Source organism: Pelodiscus sinensis, chromosome 1 (genome assembly GCF_049634645.1).
Source record: "Pelodiscus sinensis isolate JC-2024 chromosome 1, ASM4963464v1, whole genome shotgun sequence".
Lineage (NCBI taxonomy): Eukaryota > Metazoa > Chordata > Testudines > Trionychidae > Pelodiscus > Pelodiscus sinensis.
The window spans coordinates 229,791,683-229,812,995 of record NC_134711.1 but is presented as its reverse complement, the minus strand read 5'-3'; the positions used below and the strand labels follow the sequence as shown (position 1 = coordinate 229,812,995).

At 46.6% G+C, this 21,313-nt stretch overlaps 1 protein-coding gene and 1 long non-coding RNA gene across 8 annotated transcripts in view; one reads left to right on the top strand and one right to left on the bottom strand.

Annotated features, from left to right (window-relative positions):
- Positions 1-21,313, top strand: part of AFF3 (ALF transcription elongation factor 3) — a 561,437-nt gene that overhangs the window by 317,478 nt on the left and 222,646 nt on the right. The window lies entirely within an intron of this gene.
- The window catches only part of LOC142825196 (uncharacterized), a 44,567-nt gene continuing 38,942 nt past the window's right edge, over positions 15,689-21,313 (bottom strand). Inside the window, exon 3 of the long non-coding RNA XR_012899648.1 lies at positions 15,689-16,456. This is a non-coding gene — a long non-coding RNA (uncharacterized LOC142825196). The remainder of the gene's footprint in view (positions 16,457-21,313) is intronic.

Below are 21,313 nucleotides of genomic sequence, written 5' to 3'. Positions count from 1 at the left end.
TTCTTCCAACATTGACTCTGTCTTTATTGAACAAAACTGGGGGAGACTGGGAAAAGGAGGTGGGAGAGGGGAAGAGAAAGGCTGGGAGAGGGGAGGGCAACTAACATGATCAGGGGTTGGGAACAGGTCCCAGATGAAGAAAGGCTACAGAGACTGGGACTGTTCAGCTTAGAAAAGAGGAGACGGAGAGGGGACAGGATAGAGGTCTCTAAAAGAAGGGGTTGGGTGGAGAGGGTGCATTCAGAAAAGTTCTTCCTGAGTTCCCATAAAGCAGGACTAGAGGACACCAAAGGAAAGGAATGGGTAGCAGGCTTGAAACTAGTAAGAGAAAGTTGTTGTTCTTGACAAAGCAAATAGTTAACCTGTGGAACTCCTTGCTGCAGGAGGCTGTGAAGGCTACAACTAGAACAGAGTTTAAAGGGAAGTGAGATCAAGTCATGGAGGTTGGGGCCATGGAGTCCTATTAGCCAGAGGGTAGGAGTGGTGTCCCTGCCCAAAGTTTGTGGAAGGCTGGAGAGGGATGGCACGAGACAAATGGCTTGGTCATTGTCTTCGGTCCATCCCCTCCAGGGTCCCTAGGGTTGGCCGCTGTTGGCAGACAGGCTACTGGGCTAGATGGACCTTTGGTCTGACCCAGGACGGCCATTGTAAGCTCAGGGCTCAGTGTCGGGGGTCTCAGTGGACCCCCTTGATTTTCATGCACACCTGGTCCTGGGTGGCCAGGCTGGCAGCTCTCCTGCCCTAGACGGCCACTTTCCTGTGCCTAGTGCGGAGATCGTGGACGAGGTCCACGATGTCCGCACTAGCCCAGGAAGGTGCCCGCCTCTTGCGGTCCAGGGCAAACTCCCGGGAGCCGCCAGCCTGGTCCCGGCAAGAGGGGGTGGGCTGGGGGGCATCGGGTGGGTGTCTCTGTGCCGTGCCAGGTGCAGGGTCTGCTAGCTGGGTGCTGGCAGGCTTGCACCTGGCACGGGCACCGTAGCCAGCCCGTGCCCCTTTAAGGGGTCCGGGGCCGGGAGGGGGGCATAGAGTTTCCCTGGTGTTGGCCAGAGTGGCCACCAGGGAAACCTGGGGAGGGCTAGCCTCCCACTAGTTCGAACTAAAGGGCTACACAGCCCTTAGTTCGAACTAGCTAGTTCGAACTAGGCGTTAGTCCTCGTAAAATGAGGTTTACCTAGTTCGAACTAAGCGCTCCGCTAGTTCGATTCAAATTCGAACTAGCGGAGCGCTAGTGTAGCGCATAGGAAAGTTAGTTCGAACTAACGTCCGTTAGTTCGAACTAACTTTCTAGTGTAGACATACCCTCTGTCTCTACTACCTATGCAAACATTTTGGATGAGATACATTATCTTGCAATATTTTGTATGGCAAGTCTATGTAAATGCCAAGCAGTGGTTTTTCATAAGCAAGGCGGTTTCAGAAGGGTAAGGATATATTTTCTGTTGAGTAATCACTTTCCATTTATTTTTCACACTATCTGATAACAAACATCTAGTTTTAAGTGTTATCATTCATATATGTAGAAGTGTAATTTTGATTTGATCCATATTCCTTTGAATGCTGAAATTGTTTGAAAAACTTTCTTCTTTGGTTCAAAATTCAAAGAATATCATATTACAATTATCTTTACATGTCACTGTTTGTATTACTAAAGTAAATGTTTGTATTACTACCAGTAATGTGTACTTTTCATGACAGGGACTGAGTATATGTAGAAAAGACTAAAACTGAACATTTATTTATTCATGGTGGGATAAATTCAGCTCTGAGAAGAGAAGCCACCCAAAGCCTATATTTACATCCCACTTATTTTGAAAGCTTCAGTGGGAATTACAAGATGAGTCAGTTTTATGCAGGCCTTCTGCTCAGGGGCAAACCTCACTCCAAAGAAAAATCCTCATACTTCAGTACTTTTTTGTCACCATCTTACCGATATCACAATTGTGTTTAGGGAAACTGACCAATCATAAGCACAGCATAGAGATTTGAATTTGTTTCTTAGATAGGGTACTGCCTTACCTAGACTCCTAGCTCAGGGCTGGGCAATAATTTTTGCCCGGGGGCCACTTCAAACATTTTTGAAGTAGTTTCGGGGCTTAAATGGGAAGGGAAGGGGCTGCCCCACCCACAGACCATGATTGGTCTAGGAGTGGAGGAGCCTCTTTGCTCCCCCCCCCACTAGGCACCCATGGCCTGGAAGACGCTTGGGGATGGGGCCTGGGGATGGGGGAGCGCGGGAAGCTTCCTGCCCTGCAAGGAGCCCGTGGCACTTTGAAGTGCTGCGGGCTCCTCGCAGGGCCAGGACAGAGCGAAGAAAGCTTCATGCAGCTCCCCTGCCCCCAGGCCCTGATTGGCCTAGGGGTGGGGAGCAGCAGGGCCTCTGTGGGCCAGATCCACTGCTTGGCAGGCTGGATCCAGCCTGCAGAGGCCCCTGTCCTAGGGGTTGGGAATGCTGCAGAGCCTGAGGTAAAAGACATGTGTAATGAAATCCAGTGGCATCTATGGATTTCAAAGAGAGCTCAATCCATCTGTCTTCAGTCAGAGGGAGGGTTGTAGTGATGACTTAGGCCTTGTCTATACTACAAGATGAGGTCCAATATGTTAAGGTGGATTTTTAGCATCTGATTTTGCAAAGTCCAAGATGCATATTCCCACCGCATACCAGAATTCTATGTAGTTCAATATAGTGCATTCCCAACGGGCTGGCTACTATCAACTTTGACAGCGATGTGCTGTGAGTTGCTATCCTACAGTTCCTAGGCTCCCAGTGCCCAGTGGGACCAAAACAATTCGGTGGGTGGTTCTGAGTACATGTCATCAGTATCCCATAATGTACTCATCTCCTCTTTCCCTCCCCCCTCCTCCACCCACTTGAAAGCAATCATAGAATACTAGAACTAGAAGGGACCTCAAGAGATCATCAAGTCCAGTCCACTGCCCTCATGGCAGAACCAAGTAAGGTCTATATCATCCCTGATAAATGTCTGTCTAACCTTGTCTCAAATATCTCCAGTGATGGAGATTCTACAACCTCCCCAGGCAATTTATTCCAGTGTTTAACAACCCTGATAGTTAAGAAGTTTTTCCTAATGTCCAACCTAAACCTCCATTACTGCAGTTTAAGCCCATTGCTTCTTGTCCTGTCATCAGAGGCCAAGGACAATTTTCCCCCTCCTCTCTGTGGCTAAGTCCACATTGTAGCCTTTTTTCGGAAAAAGCTACTCAAATTGCTCTCTGCATAGCTTTTTCCGATTGTTTTTCTGGAAGAGGCTTTTCCGCCATTTGGCCCCATCTAGAAAAGCCTCCTCTTTCGGAGGAGCCCTTATTCCTCATAGAACGAGGTATACAGGGCTCCCCAAAACAGTGCATTTGCTCTTCTGCAAAAAAAAGCGGAAGAGCAAACACATTCCCTGGACGTAGCAGTATCCCAGAAAATCCCCGTCGTCTAGATGTACCCTGTGACACCATTTTAGATACCTGAAAACTGCTATCACATCCCCTCTCAGTCTTCTCTTTTTGGGTATGTCTACACTACAGTGTTATTTCAAAATATCTTATTTCGAAATAGTTAATTCGAAATAAGTTATTTTGAAATAATGCATCTACACATAAAGTGCATTTTGAAATAGTGTTTTGCTATTTCGAAATAGCTCGTTTACACTGATTGGACGCTGAATCGCATTTAAGGCCAGCTGAAACCGGTTCCAGCAGGGCATCAGGTCAGTAGTTGCTTTGTGTGGCTGCTGTCTGAGGCTATCTGAGGCTTGTGCTTAAAGGGACCCCCTGGACAGCCGGTTCTCAGCTTTCCCTGCTTGCTTGCCAACCTCGCTGAGGGACAGCAAAGCATTTTTCTCTCTGACTGTTTGGTTGCCCTCACTTGGGACACCACAGCACTTGGCACCATGGAGCCAGAGCAGCCCCTGGGCACTCTGCTGCTTCTTTTGGATCTTTTGCTGCAAGCCTGGCAGCAAGTTCTGGAGGCTGCCTGGCAACTTCTGCGGCAGCCCAACCCCCAGGTCCTCTTCCAGACCCCCCTGGGAGCCGTGGAGGAGCAGTGGCCGGATGCCAGTGTGCCCCGCCGCGTCTGCACACCAGCAGCGACTGGTGGGACCACATCGTCCTGGAGTTCTGGGGAGACCAACAGTGGACCCACAACTTCAGGATGAAGAAGGACACCTTCCTCGAGCTCTGTGAGTGGCTCGCCGCTGCTCTGCCATTCCCCTCCACAAGCGTGTGGCCGTCGCCCTATGGAAGCTATCCATGCCGGATAGCTACCAATCCGTTGGCAACCAGTTCGGCGTGGGGAGATCCACCGTCGGAGCAATGCTCATGCAGGTATGGCAGTCTCCGGCCATTGTGCCAGGGGATGGGGGCAAGAGGAGGGGATGGGCTGCCCCAGGGAAAAGGCGGGGAGGGGGTGCAAGTCTCCTCCATTGGAGGGTTTGTTCTGTCCCAGCCGCATTTCGGACTGCCCGCAATGGCCAGGATTGCGGGGGGGAGGAGGGTTGCTCCTGAGGAGTGGGGATGCGGGGCAGTGGTGGGGAAGGAACACTCTTAGCCACCCTGGTACCCCAGTGACTCTCGGTTTTGTGTGTCCCTCTGCAGGTGGTCAAGGCCATCAACAGAGTGCTGCTCCTCAGAGTCATCCGCTTCACGGATTTGGACGCGGTCATCGAGGGGTTTGGCGCCCTGGGCTTCCCCAACTGCGGGAGGGCAATTGATGGGACACACATCCCCATCCGTGCCCCGGAACACCAGGCCTCCCTCTACATTAACCGGAAGGGATACTTCTTGGTCATCCTGCAGGCCATGTCTGACCACCAGGGCCGCTTCCTGGACATCAACATGGGCTGGTCCAGCAAAGCACACGACGCGTGGGTGTACCGCAACTCCTCTGTGTGTCAGAGGCTGCACGCTGGGACCTTCTTTCCTGACCGCCACATCAGGGTCGGGGATGTGGACATGCCTGTCTGCCTGGTGAGGCATGCAGCCTACACGCTGCAACCCTGGCTCATGAAGCCCTACACAGGACACCTCAACCCCTCCTGGCAGGCCTTTAATGCCAGGCTCAGCAGGGCCCGTGTTGTGATGGAGGGGGCCTTTGGCCAGCTGAAGGCCCAGTTTTGATGTCTTCTCACCCACCTATACCTCTCCGAGAAGAATATTCCGCACGTGGTGGTGACGTGCTGTGTGCTGCACAATTTGTTTGAGCGGAAGGGGAAGGCTTTGCTGCCAGGCTGGATGGCAGAGGCCGACCACTTGGCTGGCTTGTACACACAGCCCTGCACGGCTGCCAGCCGGGAGGCCCATCGGGAGGCTACCGGTATCCGGGAGGCCCCATGGGAAAGTTTCCAGACAGAGGAGGACTAAAGTCCCCTTGGCGTGCCCTACCAGGGCCTTGTGCTCTATTCTACCCTCATGTCCTTTCACTTTTCCCTCCCTAATCCCCCTTCCTTATGTCAAATAAAAACACGTGTTGCCAAAAAAACCTCTATTTATTGACCATAACTGGGGTAGGCAGTGATGAGGGTGGGAGAAGGGAGGAGGAAACCTGGGAGCAGGGGGCTGGAAGCAGGAGGCAAGGGGAGGAAGGGGGAGGAGAAGCTCAGGGTTGGGGGTCTTGCCGGCCCACTGTGGGTGCGGGGGCCTTGGCGTCTCCGGGGGGGAACAGGTATGAAGGGGAGAGCAAGGGGGCAAGAAAGGAGTGGGAGAGGGAGCAGGAGTGGGAGGATGAGCAATAGCTGGAGCGGCAGCAGACAGCAATCTCTGCGCCATGACTGCAGGTGGTTGCGGATGGCACGGCCCTGGTCACGCAGCTCCTGCAACCTCTCCTGCCGCAGATGGAGGTCTTCCCTCACCCAGTGCTCCTGGCTGTGGACCTGCCTTTACAGTAACCCCAGGTGCTGCCGCTGGTATCCTTCCTGGTTCCAGGTGTGCCTGCTGGCCCGGGTGCGGGAGCATGTCCTGGGCAGGGTGGTGCGCCCTGCACTCACAGCTGGTGCAGCTGTGGAGAAACCAGAGAGGTGGTCAGTTAGTTATCCCTGGAGACACAGTGGGTAAAGCCCAGCCCCCCTCAGCAAGGTGAGGACAGCAGGTCTCCGCACCATCCTAAGTGGAGTACTTTGCATTTGTTTTTATTAAACTTCATGCTATTTATCTTAAACCATTTCTCCAGTTTGTCCAGATCATTTTGAACCCTATGCTCCAAAGCACTTGCAACTCCTCCCAGTTTGGTATCATCTGCTAACTTAATAAGCATACTCTCTGTGCCAAAGCAGACCCCTGCGGAATCCCACTTGTTATGCCTTTCCAGCATGACTGCAAACCATTAATAACTACTCTCTGAGAATGGTTATCCAGCCAGTTATGCACCCCCCTTATAGTAGGCCCATCTAAGTTGCTTGTGCCTAGTTGATAAGAAGGACATGCGAGACCGTATCAAATGGCAAACAATCTTTTCATGCTCTTATTTCCCTGGCTCTCCATGCAGATGCCATAACAAGGCAAGTACCGACAAAGTGCTATGGTAATCTTTGCAAACGTCTTGTGCCTTATGCTGCAGTATGTCCAGAACCTATTCAGGGCCTGTCAGAACAAGGAAGAATATCAGGCAGCCATGAAGCACTGTTTGATGCATCTGTGTGAAGTGCTCGAGTTGAACAATTAGTAGATGCTGGCAGCATTCGATCCTCTTGACACAGTGGAATGCTGGTTGTGGTGCTGTGAGACAAGCACAGACTGCCAGGACCACAGTTATACAGCTATGGGACAATCAACAGTGGCTGGAAAACTTTTGCATGCATAAGGCCACTTTCATGGAATTTTGCAAATTGCTTTCCCCCTCCCTGAAGTGCAAAAATACCAGAATGAGACCCGTTCTGACCGCTGAGAAGTGAATGGCAATAGCTCTGTGGAAGCTGGCAACGCTGAACAGTTACTAGTCAGTTGGAAATCAATGTGGAGTAGGGATGTAAAATCCTATGTAAATTGTTAACATGTTAAACTATAGGTTAACACGGCACGGTGGACGTGGCTGGGCTAAAGTGCTCCCTGAGGTTAGGCATGGGGGGCCTGGCTGGGCTGGAGCAGCCCCCACCTGCATCATGGGCTGCTCCAACCAGGCTGGATACCAATTAACCGGTTACCCTGGTAAGCATGCCAGTAAGGTAATGCTTGCTGGTTAACCAGGTAACAAGTTAACCCTTTACATTCCTAATCTGAAGTGGAGAAATCTACAGTGGATACCTAGAAGCTTGAAGGTAGGAGGGAGAGGGGGTCTCTATGTGGCAGCAAGACAGAGGCTCAAATTATGCTTTGTTGGGTATGAGCAAATGGAGATGTGCTGCCGGTGGCATTAGGTACATATACAGCTTCCCTGCTTCATCTGGGTTGCCGTGCACGGTATCAGTCTTCTCCAAATTACACAGAGTGGTCGGGAGCAAATGGTGACTGAATGTTGCCAGAAACCTGGATCTCATGCTGCAACGCTTTGTGCAGCAATGATACCAGATCACACTGCTGGCTTGGTGCAGAAAGGTGTCCTACCCTGGAGGATGGAATAAGCAGGCCTCCCCTGAAACCTTGTGAGGAGGATGAAAGCATTCCCCTGTGAGAGCTCTATAGAGATGTTCAGGGAGGATCCCCACTCTGTCTCTAGACACGTTAACAAGCTGTTCTGGGGAGCCCCCGCTATATAGCCAGGGTATGTCTACACTACAGAGTTAGTTCGAACTAACGGACGTTAGTTCGAACTAACTTTCCTAGGCGCTACACTAGCGCTCCGCTAGTTCGAATTTAATTCGAACTAGCGGAGCACTTAGTTTGAACTAGGTAAACCTCATTTTACGAGGATTAAGCCTAGTTCGAACTAGCTAGTTCGAATTAAGGGCTGTGTAGACCCTTAATTCGAACTAGTGGGAGGCTAAGGCTTCCCAGGTTTCCCTGGTGGCCACTCTGGCCAACACCAGGGAAACTCTATGCCTCCCTCCCGGCCCCGGACCCCTTAAAGGGGCACGGGCTGGCTACGGTGCCCGTTCCAGGTGCAAGCCTGCCAGCACCCAGCCAGCAGACCCTGCACCTGGCATGGATCGAGCAAGCCACCCAATGCTCCCCAGCCCACCCCCTCTTCCCGGGACCAGGCTGGCGGCTCCCGGGAGCTTACCCTTGAGGGGATGGACCGGAGACAGTGACCAAGCCATTTGTCTCGTGCCATCCCTCTCCAGCCTTCCACAAACTTTGGGCAGGGACACCACTTCTACCCCCTGGTAATACCACTCCACGGACCCAACCTCCATGACTTGATCTCACTTCCCTTTAAACTCTGTTCTAGTTCTAGCCTTCACAGCCTCCTGCAGCAAGGAATTCCACAGGTTGACTCTTTGCTTTGTGAAGAACAACTTTCTGTTACTAGTTTGAAGCCTGCTACCCATTCCTTTCCTTTGGTGTCCTCTAGTCCTTCTTTATGGGAACTAATGAAGAACTTTTCTGTATGCACCCTCTCCCCCCAACTCCTGCTTTTAGAGACCTCTATCCTGTCCCCCCTCCGTCTCCTCTTTTCTAAGCTGAGAAGTCCCAGTCTCTTTAGCCTCTCTTCATATGGGTCCTGTTCCCAACCCCTGATCATTTTAGTTGCCCTCCCCTCTCCCAGTCTCTCTCTTCCCCCTCCCACCTCCTTTTCCCAGTCTCCCCCAGGAGGCTGTGAAGGCTAGAACTAGAACAGAGTTTAAAAGGACGTGAGATCAAGTCATGGAGGTTGGGTCCATGGAGTGCTATTAGCCAGGGGGTAGGAGTGGTGTCCCTGCCCATGGTTTGTGGAAGGCTGGAGAGGGATGGCACGAGACAAATGTGTTGGTCACTGTCTCCAGGGTCCCTAGGGTTGGCCACTGTCGGCAGACAGGCTACTGGGCTAGATGGACCTTTGGTCTGACCCAGGACGGCCATTGTAAGCTCAGGGCTCAGGGTCGGGGGTCTCAGTGGACCCCCTTGATTTTCATGCACACCTGCTCCTGGGTGGCCAGGCTGGCAGCTCTCCTGCCCTAGATGGCCACCTTCCTGTGCCTAGTGCGGAGATCATGGACAAGGTCCACGATGTCCGCACTAGCCTAGGCGGGTGCCCGCCTCTTGCGGTCCCGGGCAAGCTCCCGGGAGCCGCCAGCCTGGTCCCGGGAAGAGGGGGAGGGCTGGGGAGCATCGGGTGGCTTGCTCGATCCATGCCAGGTGCTGGCAGGCTTGCACCTGGAACGGGCACCGTAGCCAGCCCGTGCCCCTTTAAGGGGTCCGGGGCCGGGAGGGAGGCATAGAGTTTCCCTGGTGTTGGCCAGAGTGGCCACCAGGGAAACCTGGGAAGCCTTAGCCTCCCACTAGTTCGAACTAGCGGAGCGCTAGTGTAGCGCCTAGGAAAGTTAGTTCGAACTAACGTCCGTTAGTTCGAACTAACTCTGTAGTGTAGACATACCCTGGCTATATAGCGGGGGCTCCCCAGAACAGCTTGTTAACGTGTCTAGAGACAGAGTGGGGATCCTCCCTGAACATCTCTATAGAGCTCTCACAGGGGAATGCTTTCATCCTCCTCACAAGGTCCACGATGTCCACACTAGCCCAGGCGGGTGCCTGCCTCTTGCGGTCCCGGGCAAGCTCCCGGGAGCCGCCAGCCTGGTCCCGGGAAGAGGGGGAGGGCTGGGGGGCATCGGGTGGGTGGCTCGATCCGTGCCAAGTGCAGGGTCTGCTGGCTGGGTGCTGGCAGGCTTGCACTTGGCACGGGCACCGTAGCCAGCCCGTGGCACTTTAAGGGGTCCGGGGCCGGGAGGGGGGCAATAGAGTTTCCCTGGTGTTGGCCAGAGTGGCCACCAGGGAAACCTGGGGAGGGCTAGCTTCCCACTAGTTCGAATTAAGGGTCTACACAGCCCTTAATTCGAACTAGTAAGTTCGAACTAGGCTTTATCCTCGTGGAATGAGGATTACCTAGTTCGAACTAAGCGCTCCGTTAGTTCGAATTAAGTTCGAACTAACGGAGCGCTAGTGTAGCACCTATGAAAGTTAGTTCGAACTAACGTCCGTTAGTTCGAACTAACTTTGTAGTGTAGACATACCCTATGATATGCCAAGTACTGCTGACTTTGGCCAAGGCTATAGTAATAGCCCTGGTACAGCTGAGCTCATTGCTCAGTGTTGTTGAAAAGAATATCTTTAAAAGAGGTATAACTGCCCGAATTACTACTCTTTTACATGTTTTTAAATGAGACAGTAAAGGCCAAGGGCATTTTCCCCCTTTAATATCATTAAATCCATCATTAAATCTCTCAGTGAATGCTGAACTTAATGGTGCCCTCAAGTATCAATACTGATGCTTAACTCTGCTAATATTGTTGTGTAGATACAGACACAATAAATAACATTCAGCTACAATGGTATTAGAATAATTATTGGATTTAACAATATAAATAGCAGGACTAATGAGACTAAGCATCAAAAACTAATGGCAGTGTGTGAACTCAGCCAGTGGGGCTAAGTGTGGATAAGGACTAACAGCATGGCACATTGACTCTATCAATAAAACCAGCCAGACTCTATTAAATGCTTTACTGCTATCTGGCATTAAAAGATTAATTTGAACATATAGTTTTAATGTTTTATTATCTCACTATATAACACCATAGCTTAAAACTCCAGGCTGCTTCTCATTAGCAATTATATTATGTATTGGCTTCCATTTGCTGAATTACCATCACAAAAATGGTGACACTCTATTTTACCTTCCCTTTCTTTAGACGCCGTTGTCCTTTGTGATATAATCCTGCATGGCTGATGATCAGAATGTTTACCACTCATGTCTTTTATACTCCGTATTTTGAAGATAGAATTTTCATTCTTTGTCAACTAAATGACAGTGTATTTCACCTTGTCTCAACATATTAGATGTTCAATATTTTCATTATCTTTGCATATTATTGTAAACATCTTGGCATATTTTGGATCCAGGTTGCTTTTCATGAAAAGCATATAATGATTGTGGGTACTTTGCTGTTCCCTGAGTTAAGTAATCTACAGATGTCTCCATCTTACTCTAGGGGAATATCTGATTTATTCTTTTGTCACCTGGATTCTCTACTAATGTAAAGCTCTGTTTTATGATTGCCCTGACAAAGTCCTGCATAGATTAAAAATAGTATAGAATTAGACATCCAGGGTGTGTTTTACTAGAGGATGAAAAGACTCATTCAGAATAAAAAAAGAAGCAACCTATGGGACTAACTGTAGTCAGTAAAGGTGAAGTACATCTATGTAGAATGCCCACTTAAGTCTTCAATAGAGTCCTTGTATGGTCTCTTGGGCAAAATTTCTCTCTCTGCCTAGACAGCCACATAATGAAATTTGATAGATCTTTTCAATAGAGAGCAAAATAAATGAACATTTGGTGTCATAAAACTCCCTGCAAGTATTTTAAATATTTTAAAGTTCCAAAGTTAAAATTGATCTTTCTGGTTCCCTACTAAAAGAATAATGGATCTGATTATTTAAAATAAAATCAGTCTCCACCAGGTAAAAGAAAACAGTGCTGTGCTAGATATACATTCCCATCTAAAAAGCTAAATTAAGTGAATGGTAAGGTTACATAGATAAGCACTCAGAAGTAAATAGATTAGTCACCCACAGTTAAATGAAAAATAAGCAAGCATTTACAACCTTAAGCCTATTTCCTTGTGAATATTCATTGTGACATACAATTTAATTTTATAAGCAGATACTGTTTGCTGGCATATTATTTTAGGAGTGTTTTAAAAACTTTTGTCAGTTTTTTTTTCATACCACTCCACCCTTAAAAAGCAAGATCTGTTTTTACTGAGGGTCCTTTTAGCAACAGCCTGAGAGCAACTAGAAATTCTGATGTAATCTATCAGGTTCACCAGTTTAAATTTAATCAGTTTTTTAAACAAATATAGTTAAACTGGTGCCAACCCCTGAATGGACACTGTTATTTCAGTTCAAGTGTCCACACAGCCCTTACCAGTGTTTTAACCAAATCAGTTTAAAATCATACCTTTTATTTAAATTCATTCAACTTTCTTGTGTGGATAAGCCCTACGTTAAGAGTAAGGTACTATTGTCTTTTGTGGTCACTAACTAAATGGACTTGAAAAAACTTAAAAAACAATGAATGGTCCTGCAGCACTTTAAGAGACTAACAAAGAAGTGGGTTGTGCCCACGAAAGCTCATGATACCATCTACATTTTTGCCTCTAAGGTTCTGCAGGACTAGTCATTGTTTTTTAAAGTTTTTTCAGTTGCTGACTAACATGGCTACCCCTCTAAAAAGTTAGATGGCATCATGAGCTTTCGTGGGCACAACCCACTTCTTCAGATGAATGCAGCAGGGAGTCCAGAGCTGCAAATAAATAGCAGAAAAAGAGGGGATGGGGAGGGAAAGGGAAGGGGATAAAATGGTCATTTAGAGTGACCATGTTAAATGAATGGGCTGTAAATGTCTAGTACTTAACTTGTAATGTCATTAGGGTTTTGAACAGAGCGCCCTACCAAGTAAAGTCTTTGTTCATACCTTGATTAAAGGTGTCAAATTTGCAGATGAAGGCGATTTCTGCAGCTTCCTTTTCCAGATGGTTTTTCAAATTGCTTTGTAACAGGATAGTCACTTTTAGATCCATTAATGAGTGCCTGGATAGGGTAAAATGTTCCCTAACAGGTTTCTGTGTGTTACCATTTCGAATATCTGATTTGTGTACATTAATGCTTTATTGAAAAAGACTGTCTAGTTTGGCCAGTGTACATGACAGAGGGGCGTGTTGCTGGCACTTGATGGCATAGATCACATTAGTGGATATGCAGTTGTGTGAGCTTCTGATGTGATGGCTTATGTGGTTAGGTCCTGTGATGATGTCACTTGTATAGATGTGTGGACAGAGTTGGCACTAGAGTTTATTGAGGTGATGGGTTCCTGGGTGGATATAATTGAAGTATGCTGTGTGGTTGCTGGAAAGAATTTATTTCAAGTTAGGGGGTTCTCTGTAAGCGAGGATTGGCCTGTGCCCCAAGGCCTGTACAAGTGAGGGGTCATTGTCCAGAATAAGTCGTAGATTGTTAATGATGTGCAGGAGGAGTTTAAATTGGGGGCTGTAAGTGATGACTAGTGGTGTTCTGTTATTTTGTTTCTTGGTCCTGTCTTGAAGAAACTGATGCCTGGGTACTCATCTGGCTCTGTCAGTTTGTTTTTTCCAGTTCCCCAGGTGAGTATTTTAGTCTTAAGAATGCCGGATAGAGATTCTGTAGGTGCTTGTCTCTGTGGGATTGGAACAAATCTGGTTATATCTTAGGCCTGGCTGTAAACAATGAATTGGGAAATGTGTCGTGGATGGATACTAGAGTCATGTAGGTAAGTATAATGGTCGGTAGGTTTCTGGTTTAAAGTGGTAGAAATGTGTCCGTCATGTAATTGTACTGTAGTGTCAAAGAAGTGGATCTTTTGTGTGGACTGATCCAGGCTAAGGTTGATGGTGTGGAAATTGTTGAAATCCCTGTGGAATTCTTCAAAGGTCTCTTTCCTGTGGGTCTATATGATGAAGAGGTCATCAATGTAGCATAAGTAGAATCATAGAATCATAGAGCTGGAAGAGACCTCAGGAGGTCATCAAGTCCAGCCTGCTGCCCAAGGCAGGACCAATCTCAACTAAATCAACCTAGCCAGGGCTTTGTCAAGCAGCGACTTAAAAACCCCTAGGGATGAAGATACCGCCACCTCCCTAGGTAACCCATTCCAGTGCCTCACCACCCTCCCAGTGAAATAGTTTTTCCTAATATCCAATCTAGACCTCCACCACTCTAACTTGAGACAATTGCTCCTTGTTCTCCCATCCGTCACTACTGTGAACAGCCTTTCTCCGTCCTCTTTGGAACCTCCCTTCAGGAAGTTGAAGGCTGCTACACTTGTCCTTGTTGAACCTCATCAGATTTCATTTGGCCCAATCCTCTGATCTGTCCAGCTCACTCTGGACCCTAACCCTGCCTTCCACCGTATCCATCTCTCCCCCTATCTTAGTGTCATCCGCGAACTTGCTGAGGGTGCAATCCATCCCCTCATCCAGGTCATTAATAAAGATGTTGAACAAAACCGGTCCAAGAACAGATCCTTGGGGCACTCTGCTAGAAACCAACCAGCAACCTGACATTGAGCCATTGATCACTACCTGTTGGGCCCGACAGTCTAGCCAGCTTTCTATCCATCTTACAGTCCATTTATCCAATCCATATTCCCTTAACTTGCTGGCAAGAATATTGTGGGAGACCGTATCAAAAGCTTTGCTACAGTCAAGGTATATCACAGCCACTGACTTTCCCATATCCACAGAGCCAGTTACCTCATCATAGAAGCTAATCAGATTGGTCAGGCAGGACTTGCCCTTTATGAATCCATGTTGACTATTCCTGATCACTTTTCCCTCTTCCAAGTGCTTCAAAATGGATTCCTTGAGGATCCCCTCCATGACTTTTCCAGGGACTGAGGTAAGGCTGACTGGTCTGTAGTTACCTGGATCGTCCTTTTTCCCTTTTTTAAAGATGGGCACTACATTTGCCTTTTTCCAATCATCTGGGATCTCTCCCAATCCCTACGAGTTTTCAAAGATAATAGCCAAAGGCTCCGCAATGACATTTGGCAACTCCCTCAGTACCCTCGGATGCATTAAATCCGGGCCCATGGATTCGTGTATGTTTAGCTTTTCTAAATAGCTCCTAACTTGTTCTTTCCACACCAAGGACATCTCATTTTTTGAGGGCTACATGATCTTTCAAAACGGGGCATTACTGTCGAAAGATACCCGTCTTGACTGCTTTTTTTCGAAAACCGGCTTTTCAGAAAAAAGCTTTGGCCACCATTATGCAAATGAAGCATGGGAAATTCAAATCCCGGCTTCATTTGCAATTTCAATATGTCTAATTTACATCCCTTTATTGAAAAATGGATGTAGTTTAGACATACCCGCTGGGTACTAAGGGATGAGAGCTGAGGAAACATTCAAGGTCAGCCTTAAAGATGTTGGCATATTGTGGAGCCATGGCAGTGCAGCTGACTTGAAGATATAAATTGTCCCCACATTGGAAATAGTTGTGGGTGAGGACAAAGTCACATAGGGTATGTCTACACTACCCTCGAGGTGTACCGGTAGTTCGGAATAGGAAGCCTAGTTCGAACTACCTAGTTTGAGCCCCGTGTAGCCGCACTGCACGGGGTTCGAACCAGTTGGGTTTTAAAAATGGCGGCTCCCCGCTTATGTAAATGAAGCCCGGGAAATTCAAATCCCGGGCTTCATTTGCAAGTGCGGTATGCCTACATTACCCCGCTAGTTCGAACTAGCGGGATAGTGTAGACATACCCAGAGTTCTGTTACCAGGTTTGCAGTGGTGTCATCAGGGATAATGTTCCTGCCAGTTTGTAATCCATCATTGTGTGGAATGTTGGTGTAACGAGCTTCTACATCTCTGGTTGCCAGGATGGTAATGGAAGAGTACGATTTTCTGAGTTGATTTCTGAATCTGAGGTGCAGGGGGGCGAATAAAGGGTTTTTTTTGGGTGACCTTACCATGTATTTTCACATTTTAGAATATTTTTGTAGTTTGCGGGGGGGGGGGGGGGGAGGGTGCTTGGTCATGTGGAACCTTAAATATGAATTTCTGGGCTGTCGATCATTTGTGGTTTTGAGAAAATTAGTGTTCAAGAATTTTTTTAAATGAAGTTTTTCAACCTTAATTCCTCATTTACGTTTTTTGTTTGTTTCTGTTTTTGTCTCGTAATAATATCATGATACTTACCTAGATTACAAGGATAGTGGGAGTCTGTAATATACCTACACATCTTCAGATGAAAGGCAGTGTCTGCTGAAAGCACTAAATATTATTATTTCAGGGCTTAAAGCTGACAGAGCTTGAGGCAATGATAGCTTTGAAGAATTATCTTAATATAAACAGTAGATAACAACTGTACAGTTACAGAGTGCCTAACTGTCTGGTGAGCATACTTGTGGCTAAATATAATATTACGGTTTTTTGGGTTTTTTAGAGAAAATGCTAGATTTATGCAGCCACAGGGGCGGGGGAGTACAAAATAGGAGTGACTGCTGGGACTGATCCATCTTGCTTCAGGATGTGTTGGAAAGAAGCTGGAACCATGGTGGGAGTTATATGGAGGCATATGGCCCAAGCTGGAGCTTGGGGGGAATTGTGCTTCTGGCAGGCACAATGTTTCATAGGAGGGCAAGAGGAATTTGGCTTCTGTGATACTCTTGAAGGTAATGCAGCATCTGATCCTCTCTGCTAGCCAGTTCAGTGGCCCTTCTTTAGAAACTCTCAGCTGCAGTGGTAGTTTAATGCCCTTCTTGTGCCTAGTCTCTGAGCAGGTCTGCAAGTAGGTGGAATGCACTCTTCCTCCAGCTGGCACCAGTACAGATGTTGTGTCCTAGGAACATTAAACAATATGTACATTAATTAAAAGCAGTCCATTTGTGTCTGCTCATTGTGTCTGCGACCCTGAGAAACTAAGAGCAGCAGCCACAACAATAATATAAGGACAGCATATTACCAACACATCTGAAATGATGTAAAAGGGCAGGATAAACAGGTTTCCTTTTCAATTGGTCAACCCCCACCTGCACCTCTCTCTTCAACATTTCCCCAAACCACCTCAAACATAGCAACAGGGCTTAGATATTATTATTTTCCAAGTGTTTCATTCTGCTGCTTTACAGAACAATATCTTCTTTTGAGTTACACTCAGTTTGCGTAAGCAGTTCTTCACAATCTCTGTGAGTAGGGTGACAAAATGTCCCAATTTTATAGGGACAGTCCCAATATTCAAGGCTTTGTGTTATATAGGTGCTTATTTTACTCTCTCTTTTTCTCCCTTTCCTGATTTTTCACACGTGATCTCTGGGTGGGATTTTCAAGAGTGCTTCAGGGATTTAGGAGCATAATTCTATTGAAAGCCAGCGAGACTCGTTCACCTAAATACTGATATGCTTTTCAAAATAACCTCCTCTTTAACATTTTGCTCTCTACGCAGATTTTCCGTGGAAGCATTGACATCAATCCTGTTAATAACTACCAAATTAAAAATAACCACAACACCCCCCAAAACAAACCATGAAGTGGTTTTGTTCAAATATGTATCTGTTGTCAAGCCATATGCTGATAACCGGGTGCAAATTTAGTGCAGTGAAACAATGGAATACTGTAGTTATTTTGGGGAAGTATGGTGTATTTGTGTTTAATTTCTTCATATGGAATTTTTGCCGTGTAACTTGTGTCAGTGAAGTAGTTTTCTACTACACGTGAATACCACTGTTAGACAAGGGCTTACACAAGTAATTCTCATTGGAGAGGATGGGTCTGATTCTCCAGTGCTTTGACATCTTGTGTTAGCATTTATACCTGTGAAAAGTGAGTGTAAAATAGTGCCAACATTATTATTTATAATTACTCATATTTCAATAATATCTGAGAACTCAATCAATTAGGGACCCCAGTCATAGACCAAGACTCCAATGTGTCAGGTTCTGTACAAACACAAAACAAAATGTCAGACCCTGTCCCAAGGAGCTTGCAGTCTAAGTAAATAATATTTTATTTGTGTTATCATAGCACCTAAGACACCTAGGCATGGACCTGGACCCCACTGTGTTAAGTGCTCTACGTACATCCACCAAAAAAAACGATCTCTGCCCCCAAAGAATAAGAGGCAACAGGTGGCTTAAATAAACAGACAAGGAGAACTTCGTGAGGAAACAGCAATTATCTGCATTTTTTGTTTAAAATAAATAAATAAATGCACCCTCTTAGTAATGAGTGCCATACAGATATAGATACAATAGGTCCTGAGTTTTATTTATTTATTTTTACACACACTATTAAATGATGTAAAAATGAAGAATTTTGAATGGACTTTTTTTTTAAAGAAACCCTAAATTTTAAGGAATGTGTCCTCGGTGTTAGTAACTGGAAACGAGTCTAAGGCCAAAAGGGACCAAGAGAACCCCTCCCTGCCAGCTGAAGCCCCAGTCACCTGCATTCCCCTCCCCCAAGCACTGAAGTCACAAGTCTTGATAATCTCTGCTTTGCTGAAAGCAGGAGTTGAGGGGCTGAAGTCCCGACCCTCACCCCACCAAAACTGAAGCCAGGAGTTGGCAGGGATGAATCCTGGATCCCCAGTGCTCCACGTGTGGCAGAAGCCCCTGAGGCCATGGGCAGAGCTGGGAAGTGCTGGGGATGTTGCTCACCCCAAAACATCAGTGGAAGTTCAGGGCAGTCCTGGAGGCAGACTTGCCCCTCCTCTTTCCTTGCTCTCTGGCCAGTTTGGAGACAGGAAGCCAGAGCCAAGCAGGGCAGAGCAGCTGCTCCTTTGGCTGGTGCCATGACACAGGCAGCTGTGTGTTCCCTCTTCTCCTGCCGCTCCTGTTGGTGCAGGGGGTTGCAAATGCCCCTCTGTCCCTTTTTATAGGTTGGCCAAATCAATCGAGAAGTTTAGTGTAACAGTAGGAGAGAAAAATGGTATTTCTTTATATAATGCCAGGTAGCTGTCTAATTATGTACCTTGGCAGGTGCTTGGCCCAATTTTTATATACAGGTTGTGCTTCGGTACTTATTACACATGGATGTGCTCTTCCTCAGGTACACAAAGCGGGTGCAATAAGTTTCTTACCATCTTGTTTCCTAGCTATAGAGACATCTTTTCCTATAGCCTCTGGGGGTTCAAATAGCCTGCAGGAGCTGTTGGAGGAATTGCCCCCGAAATTCTGTATAGCTAAATATGGCTCCTAACATGTACCATCTTCTCCTTTAAAACATAGTTGAGCCATATATGAGTAAAGAGAAGTTTTTATAAAACCTGTTTCAAAGCATTTGTAGTAAATATAAAAGTTTGTTCTGTGTTTTGACTGTTAATATAAGGGAAATCATAAACACATCAAGATTGCATCCTCCATGCTGGAAGAAATCAGTACAAGCTGAAAGATCCCATTTTGGGAACATTAGCTAACTAGGATCTGGGAGAAGAATGACGAAATCTGCCAACTGCCATATACCAATCTGTCACTCTGGTGCACAATCAGATGTTTGATCAACTGAATTTTCTAATGTAGATAAGGCCAGAGATAACCCTCCCCATACCACACCCCAGTAGTGAGGATATGTAGTTTCCACAATGTTCTCTCTTCATGCTTGCCTCGGGTGTGAGAAACTGAACTTGAGAAGAAATAAAATTTATTTGATCTTTTGTTTAGACTTTGACCTCTGAGATGGAATAGCTCACTAATACACCCATAAGAATATTAATTGGAGGCCAGCTTTCCATAACATTAATAAGCCGCCACGAATATTTTAAATAGAGGGGCGGGGTAAATTTTTTTTAAATAAACAAATTAAATAATGAATAAATTTCTCCACAACAAGTTATGCTTTGATTTCATTATTTCGACTAACTGAATTATTCTGTCTAAACTAAGGAAAATTTTACATCAGAATATAAGATGTTTTTGGTGCAGATAAGATGACCATACTCATGTGTAATATGTTTCTGCATGGCTAAATATTGATCCATTTACCATATGCTAACTTGAAACATTTTCTCCACTAATGTACTGAATTTGAAATTTTGGGCATTTTTTACCACTTCTTTGTCCATGTAAATACAGTCATTTGTCAGTTCCAGGTAAACAGCCTAACCCATATAGCTTGCTCTTTATTTTTATCCCCTTTGTTTTAATTCCTGGACATTTTCCCAAGGTAATCCTGAATCTACCATGCTGTTGCTTTGTTAATAAAATGCAAAAATAGCATGTTTACTAGGGTCTCAAAAATGCCTACCCTGTGCACTTTTTTCATTATTATTTGAAACCATGCAGAGATCTGGACCTTGAACTATCCTAGGTCTTTTCCCCCTCTTACTTTTCCTCCTCCTGCTCCCAAGAGACCCAAGAGGCAGCCATTTGTCTTCATTATCCACTTCTGCTAGCTTGCTGCCAACTGAGACCAGAAAACTAGCTGCATCAGTCTTGCATGGCAATTCAAGAATTAGAATCCATAGTCCTTGGGTGCATGAGGTTAATGCACTAATAAAGATTGTACCTTTATTAACCACATAATCGCAGCGTGCCTGTGCAAGGCTAGTTTTCAGACAATTGTCACATCACATGGCCTACTGCATTCATTTGAGCACATAACTTCCTAAATAGATGCAGAGATTGAACATAGGAAATAAGTAAGTGATTCATTCCTCTTTTGATATATGATAAATATGCCAACTATTTCTGAGCAAGCTTCTAGACTCTGGTGGTTTAGCTTGACAGAGTTTGGTTTTTCTAATTGTCAGAGGTGGGAAATCTTCATTACTTAAATTATTATATCAGAGATCTAAGTATAGTATATATCCTAACTAGAATACAGTACTTGCAAATTTTAACTCTTTTAAGTCTTCCTGGTCTCAACTGGGCTTAATAGCTCCGGGTATGTCTACACTACAAAGTTAGTTCGAACTAACTTAGTTCGAATTAGTTAATTCGAACTAAGCTAGTTCGAACTAACGCGTCTAGAACTAAAAACTAGTTCGAACTAGCGTTTTGCTAGTTCGAACTAGCAAGTCCACATTGAGTGGACTCTGAACAGGGCTTAAGGATGGCCGGAAGCAGTGCCGGCAGGGCATAAAAGGAGGACTTAGAGCATGGAGATGCTGTCTCAGGCTAGCCGAGGGCTGCGCTTAAAGGGTCCCGACCCCCACCCCGGACACACAGTTCTAAGGGGTGCCCCGCTTGCAAAGAAGTTCTGGCTTGGAGTGCCCTGAGTGCTCACACTGGGCACATCACACCACTCGGCCATCAGCCCGGCTGCACTTGCCGCAGGCTGCCATCTGGGGAGAGGGAGTAATTGGGGGGCTGCAGGAGAGCTTCCATCCCCAGAAGCCCGCAGAGCCAGCCCAGTCCTCCCCATCGGGGGCTCATACCCCATTCCTCCCTCACCTCCTTCCACTTACCCTTCCTTAGCCCCCCTTCTTATTGATGTACAAAATAAAGATAACGTTTCTTCCAACATTGACTCTGTCTTTATTGAAAAAAAACTGGGGGAGACTGGGAAAAGGAGGTGGGAGAGGGGAAGAGAAAGGCTGGGAGAGGGGAGGGCAACTAACATGATCAGGGGTTGGGAACAGGTCCCAGATGAAGAGAGGCTACAGAGACTGGGACTGTTCAGCTTAGAAAAGAGGAGACGGAGGGGGGACAGGATAGAGGTCTCTAAAAGCAGGGGTTGGGTGGAGAGGGTGCATCCAGAA